Genomic DNA, 14,126 nt, shown 5'->3' with positions numbered 1-14,126 from the left:
CCAATAGAGTAAACCTAATGAAATGACTGCTATTTTCTATCTATGCAGATGGTTCTCTTTTTAACTTTAAAATGATTCCCATTCCTTTGGGAGGGGACAGTAATTAAGCCTGTTGAGTACTGTGAAAACAAAATATAAAGGCATTATGCTAAATAGACAAGTACTTGATAAAATAACAACTCTAACCAGATGGAAAAATCTACAGCAATAAAGGACATGAAAACTGATTTATATTTAGTGCTTAAAGTATTCTTTCCTGTCTGTTGGGAGAACTCTCTTGAAAACAGGAAGGCAGATTGTTTTGTTACCTTTTGAACTCATTTAAAGATGTTCACAACATAGTTCACATAATGGTTCCTCATTTCTAGTCACATGATATCTATGTAATGAATTGTAAATTATTATGATTCCTGTTTGCTGATATTCATTAACTCTAACAACAGCTTGTCAGAGGATGGTGTTAAGACATTCTATAACTCAAAGCTCATGTCTTTTTCTTTTAAATAATCTGGCAAATCTAGTTAGTGTTTTCTACATATGCATTGTGAGGGGGAACTAACTAGAGCATGGGAATCTTATAGGTGACCATATTCTCAATAAAGAATGATTCTCTATCCCTCAACAACTATCAGCTGCTAATAGCTTCTTATTATGTGGAAGGGTAATGAGAACATATACCGACTTTGCTGAAATTCCAGCTGGCTTGAATGTACGCAGGTCTTTTTTTTTAATTAGGTATTTTCCTCATTTACATTTCCAATGCTATCCCAAATGTCCCTCATACCCTCCCACCCCCCACTCCTCTATCCACCCATTCCCACTTTTTGCTCCTGGCGTTCCCCTGTACTGGGGCATAAAAAGTTTGCAAGTCCAATGGGCCTCTTTTTCCAGTGATGGCCGACTAGGCCATCTTTTGATACATATACAGCTAGAGACAAGAGCTCCCGGGTACTTTTGATACATATGCAGCTAGAGTCAAGAGCTCCGGGATACTGGTTAGTTCATAATGTTGTTCCACCTATAGGGTTGCAGATCCCTTTAGTTCCTTGGGTGCTTTCTCTAGCTCCTCCATTGGGAGCCCTGTGATCCATCCAATAGCTGACTGTGAGCATCCACTTCTGTGTTTGCTAGGCCCCGGCATAGTCTCACAAGAGACAGCTATATTTGGGTCCTTTCAGCAAAATCTTGCTAGTGTACGCAATGGTGTCAGAGTTTAGAGGCTGATTATGGGATGGATCACTGGATATGTAGGTCTTATTAAGGTAACCACATTTTCTATGAATTTTTGAGTGCAAAAGTAACAGAAGACAATGCTTCACAGTACTCTGCCTCCCACCCTCTATATTTTCTATTATGTGTGCATATGAATAATTAGATCAAAAGATTCCTTCACACAACTTTAAAGGTAATGCAGTTTCTACATTTTGGGTGGAATCTATGAGTATATTAAAGTAAATGTGAATACAAAATATCATCCACCAAGCTGCAGCCAAATTAATCCCAATTGGTTGGGGTAAAGCTGCACTTACTAATAGAACCAGAAATATAGGCCAGGAACAATCTAAGAATTCTTATTAAATATTTAAAACACTAAGACATTAAAAATAAACACCAAGACATCAAACGTACTAAAAACAAACACTAAAATATTAAACATTGAAAACAAATATTAGAATATAGTGTGATCTTTGCTTAATTAGATAAGACAGTTTTAATAACTTTAAAGCTAAAGTGCCAAGGAAATTTCAATTTCCACAAACAACAGAAATTCATCATAATCTAAATGAGCACAGAAAACTCCTCCTTCAACATTCACATTTTCTCCTTTCCATGAATTCAGATCACACACTGCAGATATATAATAAACAGGGTGTTGTCCCCCCTTTCCTCAAAGATCCTTTTCTAATATGCAGATAATGCTACTTTCAGTTCATCCAAAATATTTCAAGACTACAATTTTTATTTAATTCTCTGTGTTATCACTGCCTCAAATATATCATTTATATGCACCACACTAATAGGTATTTATCTATTTCTTTCTTTCATTTCTTAATAAAATCTTTACTTGGTGCCAAAAGCTATATAGTTAAAGGAAATGAATCAAATGGATACCTGAGAGGACTAGGGAAATATCTTAGGGTGTAAGAGTTCCTTTTGAGAAAGCATTTTGACCTGAATTTGGACTACAGGACCTATGTAAAAGATACATCTACATATTCCTTAAAACCTGGGTAGTAGAAGGCAGAGACAGGAGAAGCTTACTGATCCCCATCCATGCTCCAGGTAAGGGAGAAAGTGATAGGGACACTGTAAGTGCTCTTCTGATCTTGGTGTGCATATGAGCATGCCCACACATCTATAGGCATATATGCCATACACATATAACACAAAACCACAAACACACACATATACACTTTAAAATTGACACTCAAATACGTATATTAGCCCAATGATAGCATACTTGCATAACAAAAATAAGGCCCTGAGTTCAAGTGCTACATTGAAAAATCCCATTAGTACTTGCTTTAAAACAACTTACTCTTGAATGGAGTGGAGAAAGGCACACACACACACACACACACACACACACAAACATACACATGTACATGCACACATACCACAAATAAACAAACCACAACAAAAACCCTCACCAGGATTGTAAATGCATCTATATGGCAGTCTTCCCACATAATAACTTGTTCATATTTAACTAGTTTCCATACATTTATCCTTGCATTTTTTCAATGTATTTCCTACCTCAGGAGCACAATTTTTAAAATACAAATGTGACCAGTTAATTCCTTACGTGAATTATTTATGCAGCATCCACTGCTTCTATATTTATTTATTTATTGGGGGGTATTTATTTCATTTACATTTCCAATGCTATGCCAAAAGTCCCCCACTCACTCCCCCATGCACTCCCCCACCCAACCACTCCCACTTCTTGGCCCTGTCATTCCCCTGTACTGAGGCATATAAAGTTTGCAGGACCAATGGGCCTCTCTTTCCACTGATGGCCAACTAGGCCATCTTCTGATTCATATGCAGCTAGAGACACGAGCTCCGGGGGGGGGTACTGGTTAGTTAATATTGTTGTTCCACCTATAGGATTGCAGATCCCTTTAGCTCCTTGGGTACTTTCTCTAGCTCCTCCATTGGAGACCCTGTGATCCATCCAATACCTGACTGTGAGCATCCACTTCTGTGTTTGCTAGGCCCCAGTATAGTCTCACAAGAGACAGCTCTATCTTGCTAGTGTATGCAATGGTGTCAGCATTTGGAAGCTGATTATGGGATGGATCCCTGGATATGGCAGTCTCTAGATGGTCCATCCTTTTGTCACAGATACAAATTTTGTCTCTGTAACTCCTTCCATGGGTGTTTTGTTCCCAATTCTACGAAGGGGCAAAGTGTCCACACTTTGGTCTTCGTTCTTCTTGAGTTTCATGCGTTTAGCAAATTGTACCTTATATCTTGGGTATCCTAAGTTTCTGGGCTAATATCCACTTATCAGTGAGTACATATTTTGTGAGTTCCTTTGTGATTGGGTTACCTCACTCAGGATGATGCCCTCCAGGTCCATCCATTTACCTGGGACTTTCATAACTCCATTGTGTAAATGTACCACATTTTCTGTATCCATTCCTCTGTTGTGGGGCATCTGGGTCCTTTCCAGCTCCTGGCTATTATAAATAAGGCCGCTATGAACATAGTAGAGCATGTGTCCTTCTTACCGGTTGGAACATCTTCTGGATATATGCCCAGGAGAGGAATTGCAGGATCCTCTGGTAGTACTATATCCAATTTTCTGAGGAACCACCAGACTGATTTCCAGAGTGGTTGTACAAGCTTGCAATCCCACCAACAATGGAGGAGTGTTCCTCTTTCTCCACATCCTTGCCAGCATCTGCTGTCACATGAATTTTTGGTCTTAGCCATTCTGACTGGTGTGAGGTGGAATCTCAGGGTTGTTTTAATTTGCATTTCCCTGATGATTAAGGATGTTGAACATTTTTTCAGGTGCTTCTCAGCCATTTGGTATTCCTCAGGTGAGAATTCTTTGTTCAGCTATGAGCCCCATTTTTTAATGGGGTTATTTGATTTTTTAATTGTCAAAGTATGCTTGAGAACACTATGGTAGAAGTCTGTAAAACATGTTTTGTAGATCTCAGGGCCAAAATTATTTTTCTGATAACCCTAAAATGTTATTTTGTTTTAAATTTCTACCCTCTAACAATATTAGTCAAATTTTCTAGCTAATACTTCACTTATTATATAGAAACAAATTGCATCAAGAATTATGAGAATCCAGATGGTTTCTCATAAACTAGATAATAACACACAAAATGTTAAAAAAATAATGCCAATCTCATTAAATGTATTTTGTTTTGGAAACATTAAACATCATTCATAAAATATATAGATTATGGTAATATGCAGTGGTTTAACCGTTTCTGTAAATACAGTAATAAATAGCTAATCACTGTTTAGATTTTATTTCCAATATGCCAAATGTCAATAGATAAACCTTATATAGAATACAAGTCTTGAGGTGTAAAAGTTTGAGAACTTGTAACATAAATTTTATTCAGTTATGGATTTGATTTGTCCTATGCTGTGTCTACTTACTGTTTGCTCCACTCAATCCAAAACATTATTTTTTATATAATCTGTCTGATGCTCTCCTGTTCATCTTTAACTATTTTCAATTTTTGGATCTTATCCAGAAAAGGAAGTCAAACAAAATGAAGATCATCCGAAAGTATAGGAATATACAAAACAGCCCAAAAGAAAATCCAGATTAGGTAGCTTTCCACTGCACTGTTACACATTCTTCATTTTTTGTGAAAATGTATAGACTATATATTTGAATGACTAGTCACCTAGGAGTGGTGCTATTGTAAGAGATTAAAAGGATTAGGAAATATGTCCTTGTTGGAGGAAGTGTGTCACTAGTGGTGCGCTTTGAGGTTTCAATTGCCCATGCCAAGCTCAGAGTATCATTCTCAGTCTATGAATTAGGATATAGCTCTCAGGTACTACTCCAGGACCTGGCTGCATATTGCCATGCTCTCTGAAGTGATGATAATAGACTAGACCTCTGAAACAGTGAGCAGTCCCCAGTAAAATGCTTTCTTTGTTAAGATTGGCCTTGGTCCTTGTCTTAGTTAGGGATTTACTGTTGTGAACAGAAACCATGACCAAGGCAAGTCTTATAAAGGATAAAAATTGAGGCTGGCTTACAGGTTCAGAGGATCAGTCTAGTATGATCGAAGCCAGAACATGGCAGAATCTAAGCAGGCATGATGCAGGAATAGCTGAGAGTTTTAAATCTTCATTAGAAGGTTGCTAGAGGAAGACTAAATTTCAGGCAGCTAGAGTGAGGGCCTTAAACCCATGGCCACAAAGGCACACCTACTCCAACAAGGGTATACCTCCAAAAAGTGCCACTCCCTGGGCCAAGCATATTTAAACCATCACATTCCACTCCCTGGCACCCATAGGCCTGTTCAAAAACACAAGTCTATCAAGGTCAGATACGGCCATAGCATAATAAAAAAAGTACATTTAGTTCAACTTCCAAAGTCCCCATAGTCTATAGCAGACTCAACAATGATAAAAGTCCAAAGTTCAAGGTTTCTTCTGACAGCCATCCAATCACTTAACTGTAATCCCCAAAGCAAGACAGGAAATCAGTTGGACAAACTCCAAACTCTGCATCTCCATAACTGATATCCAAGTGGTCTTCAGATCTCCAACTAATTTTCCATCCATGTTGACTACAACAAACATCTTTTCCTGGGCTGATTCAACTCCCTGTTAGAAGCATTCCTTAGCATATATCTCATGGCTCTGGCATCTTGAACATCTTGGGGTCTCCAAGGCAACTTCAGTGTTGTAGTTTCTTGTTTCAATGTCTGGAATTCACACATGATGGTCTGGGCTCTACCAAAGGGCTGGTGTTACTTCTCTAGCTCTACCCTCTGTAGCACTCGAAGCTCAGGATGATTCACTCCACTGCTGCTGCTGCTCTTGGTGATGATCCTATGGTACTGACATCTCCAATATGCCTCCATATGTTCATATATTTGAATGCTTTTTTTATGAGGGAGTGGCATTATTTGAAAGCATTAAAGGTATTTCAGGAGATGTGGCATTGTTGGAGGAAGTGTGTCACTAAAAGTAAGCTTTGATGTCTCAAAAGTCCATGCCAAGCTCAGATTCATTCAGCTTAGACAAAAACATAAATAAGTAGTTCATATCTACTGCCCCAGCACTACTGTGCATGCCACCATGCTTTCTACCATGATGATAATGTACTAAACTTCTGCTTCTGTGAGCAAGCTCCTCATTAAATGCTTTCTTTGTTAATAATTGCCTTGGTCATGGTGTCATTTCACAGCAATAGAACAGTGACTAAGACATCCAACTTCCAAAAATCTATAAAATAATCTTTTGTTCTGACTTGTGAGATACCTGTTTCCTTGTCTTTCAAATCAGTTATATTAGGGATAAAAACTACATAGACATGCATAAAAGTCAAGTTATTAGCTACCATTCTCCCACTGTTATTTTCACTCAATACTGTGATTTAAGTTTCATCCATGGTTATACATTTGAAAAAAAATTTGAGAAAATGTCTGATGTATTTCAGGCTGGCCTTGCATTTTCTATGTAGTCAACACTGTCCTTGGAATACTGATATTCCTACCTCTAATTCCTAAGTGCAAAGATAACAGGTATGAGCCACCATTTAAACTTGATGCTGTCAATTTTAGTTCATTTGTTCTCATTTTTACATATTATATATTGTAGGAATATATGCTAACCTATTCATCATATTAATCATGAAGTACTTCTGTTGGAGTTCAGGTAACTGTGCTATTATTAAAAAGTTGTGATAAGTATTCTTTTATGTATTTCTTCCACTATCATTAACCTTAGAACTTTTCTACTTTGAAGACTTTATATTGCAGCTTGTATAAAATTTCATTGTTAGAATTACTTTCAGAGACCCTTATTTTTCTTATTAAGGCATTATTTCTGCCAGCAGCTACTATAATACTTAGAAATAGCACCTGGAGAGATGGTTGATTGAGGAAAGTGTTTGCTTTGAAGCATGAAGACCTAAGTGTAGATCTCTAGAACACTGATAAAAAGTTGGAAATGGTAGAGGCACTTGTAAGCCCACTGCTGAAGAGCAAAGCCAGGTTGAATCTAGGGGCTCACTGGCCATCCAATATAGTCATAAAGGCGAGGTTCAGGTTCACTGACAGTTCACTTCTTGAAATAAGGGTAACAAGACAATCATGTAAGATACCTAGTATCACTCTCTAGTTTCCAAAAGCATGCACTCACATGTAAGCACACTATTATGCATATGCATGCAAGTTTGTGTGCATGTACAGACATATTCACATGCATATACATCAATCACTCCTCCACACACAAAAGAAAATATAGTCTTATCATCCTAATATAAATTATTCAAATCTGGAGGTAACTAACATAGTGACATCAATGATCATTCTTTGTGCAGCTCTTCTACTTTGCTAAAATACTCCACAAAGACTGCTTCTCCACAAAGACTGCTTTACATTCTGAAGGCTTTAGAAAATATTTTTGTAGTTCTATAATATCATTTTTTTCTTCATATAATTTGGTTGGTTCTCCACAAGCACCTTAAATTGAATGGACTCAAAAAACATGTATATGGAAAGAGACAGCAAACATACTTCTGTCTTAAATTGGTAGATCAGTTATTCATGTCCATGTACTTTTTGAATTCATGAGTTTATATTAACCTTGATTATAAGGAGGGGACTAAATTCTGCTCAGTATAGGATCCTGTAGGAAGTACAGGAGACTTAAGTTAATCTCAAATTTTAGATAACAATGAATATTTCTGTGGAAAAGTGAGTTTAATATAGAATCTGACATCTGTTCATACAAAAATTGTTTGTTAGAAAATCAATTAGCTATACTGTCATTTGTGGTTCACCCCTATATAATTTTTGCCAGATAAATGTTTTCATTTTCAAAGCCTTATGAATATATTTGAATTGTTTTAATTTATTATATATTACAAAATCATCAGATACAGAGTTCTTAGTTGACTTCCAATGGAACCTGCTTTTATTTTCATTTCACACTAACCATTTACTTCAGACAAAGCTCTAAGAGGGTTATGAAATAATATTAAATAGAGAACCACTTATTTTCTAATAGGTCTCCACTAAGTCCATTTCCAAAAGTGTACCAAGTTAACAATATTCCAAAAACTTTGTGTGGCTGAAAAGATAGTACAGATTGTAAAAGTGCTTGTTTCCAATCCTGACAATACCAGACCAATCCCCAAAACTCACACAAGGACTGGACTCCTTCATACACCCAACAAATATTTCTTTAAAAAAAAAAAAGGAAAGAAAACAGGAGAAGAATGTAAGAAAATGAGAATAAGTAGTATATATAGCAGCCTTATCTCTGTTGTAGCAGAATTCTTAAAGTGCTGAGAGAGAGGTTGGGGAAGGGAAAAGAAACAAATTAAAGAAATTAAAGAAAGGAGAAGGAAAGAGAATAAAAAAGAATAAATGAAGAGAGGAGAAGAGAAGAGAAGAGAAGAGAAGAGAAGAGAAGAGAAGAGAAGAGAAGAGAAGAGAAGAGAAGAGAAGAGAAAAGAAAAGAAAGGAAAAAGAGAAACAAAAACAGTAAGTCACACTAAGTTACCCTGAGATGTGAGAAAGGAAGCTTTCTGAACCTCATCGGCTTCTGTGATGTATATTACGTCAGTGTGCTGTTTCCTGTCTGCCATTTTGCTTTCGTATTTAACGGTCTCCCGTTTTACAGGTCTCTCATTTTTCCTGTGACGGCCGTGCCGAGTGCTTGCTGCCGCTTGCCTGGTGCTTCTTCTCTAGTGTCTTCTAGAAGAGACGGGATAGAGAAAAGAAAGGAAAGGAAAATAAAATAAAAAGCAAAACATAAAGGCAGTACTTTGCTGTAAGTTAGCGGGAGAGGTGAGAAATGGCTAGTGTTATATGTGTTGCCCCAGCACGCAGTTTCTGGTCCGCCATTTTGCTTTCGCATTTAACGGTCTCCCATTTTACAGGTCTCTCATTTTTCCTGTGACGGACTTGCCAAAAGCTTGCTGCCCCTTGCCTGGTGCTTCTTCTCTAGTGTCTTCTAGAAGAGACGGGATAGAGAAAAGAAAGGAAAGAAAAATAAAATAAAAAGCAAAACATAAAGGCAGTACTTTGCTGTAAGTTACCCGGAGAGGTGAGAAATGTCTAGTGTTATATGTGTTGCCCCAGCACGCAGTTTCTGGTCCGCCATTTTGCTTTCGCATTTAATGGTCTCCCGTTTTACAGGTCTCTCATTTTTCCAGTGACAGCCTTGCCAAAAGCTTGCTGCCCCTTGCCTTGTGCTTCTCCAGTCAGCTGTCTAGAGAGGAGAAAAAGAGAAACAAAAACAGTAAGTCATGCTAAGTTACCCAGAGAGGTGAGAAAGGAAGCTTTCTGAACCTCATCGGCTTCTGTGATGTACATTACGTCAGTGTGCTGTTTCTGCCGAGTGCCATTTTGCTTTCATATTTAATGGTCCCCCATTTTACAGGTCTCTCATTTTTCCTGTGACGGCCGTGCTGAGTGCTTGCTGCCCCTTGCCTCCTGCTTCTTCATGTGTGTCTTCTAGAAGAGACGAGATAGTGAAAAGAAAAGAAAGGAAAAGAAAATAAAAAGCAAAACATAAAGGCAGTACATTGCTGTAAGTTACCCGGAGAGGTGAGAAATGGCTAGTGTTATGTGTGTCACACCAGCACACAGTTTCAGGGCCACCATTTTGCCTTTGTATTTAATAGTTTCCTGTTGTTGTTTTGTTTTTTTTGTTTTTTTTTTTGTTTTTTGTTTTTTTGGTCGTTTTGCTTGTGATGGCCGTGCTGAGTGCTTGTTGCCCCTTGCCTCGTGCTTCTTCATGTGTGTCTTCTAGAAGAGACGAGATAGCGAAAAGAAGAGAAAGGAAAAGAACATAAAAAGCAAAACAGAAAGGCAGTACATTGCCGTAAGTTACCTGGAGAGGTGAGAAACGACTAGTGTTATGTTTGTTGCTCCAGCACAGAGTTTTAGGGATACCATTTTGCTTTCGTATTTAACGGTCTCCCGTTTTACAGGTCTCTCATTTTTCCTGTGACGGACTTGCCAAGTGCTTGCTGCCCCTTGCCGCGTGTTTCTTCTCCTGTGTCTTCTAGAAGAGAGGAGATCGAGAAAAGAAGAGAAAGGAAAAGAACATAAAAAGCAAAACATAAAGGTAGTATATTGCCGTAAGTTACCCAGAGAGGTGAGAAATGGCTAGTGTTATGTGTCACACCAGCACACAGTTTCAAGGCCACCATTTTGCCATTGTATTTAAAGGTTTCCTGTTTTGTTGTTGTTGTTGTTTTGCTGTTGTTGTTGTTTTGTTTTGTTGTTTTTGGGTTTGTTTGTTTGTTTGTTTTGCATGTGACAACCATGCAGAGTGCTTGCTGCCCCTTGCCTAGTGCTTCTTCACATGTGTCTTCTAGAAGAGAGGGGGTCGAGAAAAGAAGAGAAAGGAAAAGAACATAAAAAGCAAAACATAAAGGCAGTACATTGCCATAAGTTACCCGGAGAGGTGAGAAACGGCCAGTGTTATGTTTGTCACACCAGCACGCAGTTTCAGGGATATCATTTTGCTTTGTATTTAATGGTCTCCCGTTTTTTCAGGTCTCTCATTTTTCCTGTGACGGCCGGGCCGAGTGCTTGCTGCCCCTTGCCGCGTGCTTCTTCTCGTGTGTCTTCTAGAAGAGAAGAGATCGAGAAGAGAAAGGAAAAATAAAATAAAAAGCAAAACAAAGGCAGTACTTTGCTGTAAGTTACACAGAGAGGTGAGAAATGGCTAGTGTTATGTGTCACACCAGCACACAGTTTCAAGGTCACCATTTTGCCATTGTATTTAACGGTTTCCTGTTTTGTTATTGTTTTGTTTGGTTTGGTTTTGTTGTTTCTTTGGTCGTTTTGCATGTGACAGCCGAGCGGAGTGCTTGCTGCCCCTTGCCTAGTGCTTCTTCATGTGTGTCTTTTAGAAGAGAGGAGATCAAGAAAAGGAGAAAGGAAAAGAACATAAAAAGCAAAACATAAAGGCAGTACATTGCCGTAAGTTACCTGGAGAGGTGAGAAACTGCTAGTGTTATGTTTGTCACCCCAGCACGCAGTTTCAGGGATACCATTTTGCTTTTGTATTTAATGGTCTCCCATTTTACAGGTCTTTCATTTTGCATGTGACGACCGTGCAGAGTGATTGCTGCCCCTTGCCTTGTGATTCTCCACTCAGCCATCTAGAAGAGAAGAAAAAGAGAAACAAACAAACAAACAAAAAACCCCAATAAGTTGCCCTGGAGAGGTAAGGGTAAGAAGTTTTCTGAACCTCATCACATCAGAATGCTGTTTCATTTCAGCAATTTTACTTTTGTATTTAATGGTCTCCTATTTTACAGGTCTCTCATTTTTAAGTGGGACAACAGTGCAGAGTGTTTGTAGCTCCTGGACTCTCACTTCTTCAATCTGTTGTCTGCCAGTTTGGTGAACCTGCTGGCTTTAAGTCGGAGTGGTTAGTGATTTCCGCAGTTCATATCCACTAGAGCAAGTTCCTTCAAAATGTCATCTCATGAGAACTACACGAATGCTGCAGAGACCTTTGAGAATATAAGCATACTCAGCTGCTTGGGTGAGACTTCTGGTGCCCTGGTGGACACAGAGACAATTTCTGACACTAAAACTATGGATCCAGAAGTGATTCTGACACCAAGAAGTGATGTTACTGGCACTGAAGACAGCAGTGTTTTAAGCTCTCAAAGTACTGATGTAAATTCTGGTGATGGTTACCGGGGTTATGAGGGTGACAATGATGACGATGACGATGATGATGATGACGACAATGGTGATTCCAATCTTCCCAGCTTTGAGGACTCTGACAATTTTATCAGCTGTTTGGAAAACTCATCTAGCCCTCAAGATTTAGAGGAACGTGAGGTTGTAGAAGAGCAGAATCTGAGAAGGCGTTTTCATCGATACGAGTTGGAGGCTGGTGAGGTTGTGGAAGGGCAGGGAGGGGGAAGCCTGTTCTATCCATATGAGCTGGAGGCTGGAGAAGTTGTGGAAGCACAGAATGTTCAAAACCTGTTCCATCGTTATGAGTTGGAAGAAGGTGAGGTCCTGGAAGCACAGGCAGTACAAAGCATGTTTCCCTACTATGAGTTGGAGGCAGGAGAAGTTGTGGAAGCAGAGGAAGTGCAAGGTTTTTTCCAACGTTATGAATTGGAGGCTAGAGAGGTTAGGGGAGCACAGGGAGGACAAGGTCTTTCCCACCATTATGGATTGGAGGGAGGTGAGGTTGTGGAAGCACCAGCAGTGAGCAGACGTGTTCAGCACCATGAGTTGGAGGAAGGTGAGGATGTGGATGATCAGGAAGAGAGCTCTGAGACACATGAACAGACCAGTGAGGACAGCAGTGATCAATATGACATTGAAGATGATAGTTTAATAGATGAAGATGATAGTTTGATAGATGAATGGATAGCTTTAGAGACATCTCCTCTCCCAAGACCTCGATGGAATGTCCTTAGTGCCCTTCGGGATAGGCAGCTGGGTTCAAGTGGTCGCTTTGTGTATGAAGCCTGTGGTGCAAGATTATTTGTGCAGCGTTTCTCACTAGAGCATGTTTTTGAAGGCCATGCTGGATGTGTCAACACTGTTCATTTTAACCAACGTGGCACCCTGCTGGCTAGTGGCAGTGATGATTTAAAAGTGATTGTGTGGGACTGGCTTAAAAAACGGCCAGTACTGAACTTTGACAGTGGCCACAAAAATAATATCTTGCAGGCTAAATTCCTTCCTAACTGTAATGATGCCCTCTTGGCTATGTGTGGCCGTGATGGGCAGGTACGAGTCGCACAGCTATCTGCTGTGTCAGGCACCCACATGACTAAGCGTTTGGTGAAGCATGGGGGAGCATCTCATAGACTGGGTTTGGAACCAGATTCCCCCTTTAGGTTCTTAACTTCAGGTGAAGATGCAGTTGTCTTCAATATTGACCTCAGACAAGCCCACCCAGCTTCAAAGTTGCTGGTAATCAAAGATGGTGATAAGAAAGTGGGACTGTATACAGTCTTTGTGAATCCTGCCAATGTCTACCAGTTTGCTGTAGGTGGGCAAGATCAGTTTATGAGGATTTATGACCAAAGGAAAATTGATGAGAATGTCAACAATGGAGTTCTCAAAAAATTCTGCCCTCATCACCTTCTTAGCTCTGATTACCCAGCACACATCACATCTCTGATGTACAGTTATGATGGCACAGAGATCCTGGCTAGCTACAATGATGAAGATATTTATATCTTCAACTCTTCTGATAATGATGGAGCTCAATATGCTAAGAGATATAAAGGGCACAGAAATAATTCTACAGTGAAAGGTGTACATTTTTATGGCCCAAGAAGTGAATTCGTGATGAGTGGTAGCGATTGTGGGCATATCTTCATCTGGGAAAAATCATCCTGCCAGATCGTTCAGTTTTTAGAGGCAGATAAAGGAGGAACAATAAACTGTATTGATTCCCATCCTTACCTACCTGTATTGGCATCCAGTGGGCTAGACCATGAAGTCAAGATCTGGTCACCCATAGCTGAACCTTCCAAGAAGCTTGCTGGCTTAAAGAATGTGATTAAAATTAATAAGCTGAAACGAGATAATTTTACCTTGCGCCATACTTCCCTGTTTGACAACCACATGCTTTGTTTTCTCATGAGTCATGTGACACAGTCAAATTATGGACGCAGTTGGAGAGGTATTAGAATTCATGCTGGAGGTGGAGATTTCAGTGACTCTTCCAGCAGCTCTGAGGAAACAAACTAAGAATCATAGTGCCAGACTGCTTAAAGATGTCCTGAGATACCACCTGAAGCTGAATTCCACTTCATAGTACTTTAAAATCAGATTGAGTAATAGGATTTTTCCCCTTCTTTTTGTAGCGATTTGTAATTAAAGTATTTCTATTTCCTCTCCATCTTTTCTCTCCCACCTGTGTATTACTTGCTTTTGTTATATCTTGTTACCTTG

General features: G+C 39.2%; 1 pseudogene; it reads left to right on the top strand.

Moving 5' to 3' along the window:
• The first annotated feature begins 11,666 nt into the window (after positions 1-11,666).
• Positions 11,667-13,922, top strand: LOC110286878 (annotated as a pseudogene).
• Positions 13,923-14,126: the final 204 nt, after the last annotated feature.

Source organism: Mus caroli, chromosome X (assembly GCF_900094665.2).
Source record: "Mus caroli chromosome X, CAROLI_EIJ_v1.1, whole genome shotgun sequence".
NCBI classification, from domain to species: domain Eukaryota; kingdom Metazoa; phylum Chordata; class Mammalia; order Rodentia; family Muridae; genus Mus; species Mus caroli.
The sequence above is the reverse complement of the archived record's forward strand: the minus strand, read 5'-3'. Positions and strand labels throughout refer to the sequence as shown.